Consider the following 2537-nt stretch of genomic DNA (forward strand, 5'->3'; position numbering starts at 1 on the left):
AGAGCGTTTTGTGGAATCAATCATGTTATTTTGGGTAATTAAAAAGAATATTGATATAGGAAAACGGGTCAATTTCACCCAAGGATAACATGAGGGTTAAGTTTTTTTCACATGTGCATGATTAAAGTGCTCCCTGTTGAATGTAACATTTCATTTCTCAACACTTTTCCACCTTTGCTTTTTTCAAACAGACATTGGTATACAGACACTTGAAAATATGAAGACTGTGATTTTTGCTCTTCTGGTGTTGCTGGTTGTCAGCCAGGGTGAGTTCAGGGAAAACACAAACTTCAAAACCAGCCACAAGGAATCTGCAGCTCATTAATAATACCTGTTGTAATTTCATATTATTGTTTGTATACATACAATGGCTCAACATGATTTTTTTTCTGTCTGTTTCCAGGTGAAGCCCTGACCTGTTGGTGTGGAGGCTCGAGGAAATGTTTAGGCCGCACTGAGGTCTGCACTGGCTCCAACAACGTCTGCGCCAGTGTCAGATATGCTCAATACCGTAAGTATAGGCCGTTCTTTCAGTGCACTGTTCAGCTAAAAACAATAGGGACAGAAGTACATACCAGTTCAGAGTGATCACTTTCTTTGAAAACTTGTAGAAGTTGTCAAATAACACATCCTGTTTTTTTACATGTTATTACAGCTATGAACAAAAACAACTTCTGGGGTTGCTACACTGAAAGTTCCTGCAGGAAACTGAATCTGCCTGGTGTAGCCTCTTGCACATTCTGCAAGACTGACCTGTGTCAGTGATTAATGAAGCATACGCAACACCAGTGACCGAATAAGCTCAATAAATGTGCATGTGTTGTGTACTTTTGCATAGTCATAATAAAGATCAATTGCAACTTGTGTGGCTGTGTGACTGTACGTGATGACATCTCCCTGACTCTCCTGTTAGCTCTATTGCAGCTGTTAGGACGGGACACATGACACCTTTGTCATTACATGTGCCATTTTTACCTTAATTAGACAGTTTCACAGAGGAGATTCACACAGGAATACCTCCACCTGCTCTTGAAAAAGTTGTGAAGGCCATAGTTCTTCTTTCTCTATCACCATCTCTGACACCATTTCATGGTAAGCCAACAAGAGGTAGAGTTGGGCAGGTGTTCATTTGAGTCACAACCCAACGAACAACACAAGGGAGTCAGTCAACTAGAGACAGGTATGGCGTTATGAAATCCAGGAGAGGGGGGGTAACTTTAATGTTTTATGTGCAGCACTTTGAATTGCCCTGTTTCTGAAATGTGCTGTACAAATAAATGCTGCCTTACCTTACAAATGTGGCACCATTTAAAAGAGAAATGATCAGGCTGTCCAATAGCATAGGATTCAGTCAACATTTCACACAATTACAAGACTGGATAAAAAAAGAAGCCAGGGTATCAACGATCCAGGGGGACATTTGTCCATGGGAGATTTCTTGTGTCTTCTTTTGATATTTGGATTAGAAAAGTGCTCTGACATTTAATTATAACAATGTGGTGTCTGATCTTCTCACGCCTCTTTTTTTCTTCTTACAAAACAGCTTCTTGGATTTTGGTTTAGTCACACCTCATCAGTGATGGGATTAACGGTGTTACTTTTTTCCTTAACGAGTAATCTGATGGATTACTCTTCCCATCTTAATAACGCTGTTACCGTTACTGGCGAAAGGTGCGGCGCGTTACATTAATTGAAGCTGTTTTTTTCATCAGAACAACTTGATCTCTGAGTCGAGAAGCATAGATTTTGTTTCTTTCTTGGTTAGTGGGCCGTGCACGAGACAAGCGCAGAAATGCTGACGATTGCTGAGGTTGAATAAAATTTCATGGTATGTCTGACCAATTGTAACCTGCTTGAACACCCCTGTTTCTGAGAAGCTATGTTTTTTTTGTTTTTTTCTTTTTTTAATTGCTCCCCCTTCATTTCCTTGTTTTTATTTCTCCGATTTTAGTAAAATAATTACTGTCATGTAATAATTACAAAGAGAACTTATTCTGTTATTTACATGTTTGTGTTTCCAGATGAAAAATCTCAATAAAATATATATTGGTAAAAAAAAATGTCATGGTAAGCCAATCAGAGGTAGAGTTGAGCGAGTGTTCATAAGCAGCCATGGTCACAGTCACAACCCAAGGAACAACACAAGCGAGTCAGTCAACGAGAGACAGGTATGGCGTTATGAAATCAAGAAGGGGGGGGGGGGGGGTAACTTTTCCTGCTGAAGATTTCCCACCGTGGTCAGAAAACAGGCACTATGCCACCAGAGTGGCTACTTGCTCCGAAGCTAATCACTGTCACTTTCTCACTTCGCCCTCGCTTCTCGCTCTTTCACTATAAAGTACTTAACAAGCATTGTTTCATTTTGCCCAGTTGTGGCCTGTTGAGGGGCAATAAATATCAAAACTTCCAAAAAAATCTCTGTTGTTATTTGTATCGATCCACTAGACATGGTCCCGCTGCACTTTCTGCGATGCCATGTTCATCCTGCTTAGCTCTGCTGTGCCCTGCCGCGTCCTGCTGTGCCTTGCAATGCCGCA

This window comes from Etheostoma spectabile, chromosome 21 (genome assembly GCF_008692095.1).
Source record: "Etheostoma spectabile isolate EspeVRDwgs_2016 chromosome 21, UIUC_Espe_1.0, whole genome shotgun sequence".
NCBI classification, from domain to species: Eukaryota; Metazoa; Chordata; class Actinopteri; order Perciformes; family Percidae; genus Etheostoma; species Etheostoma spectabile.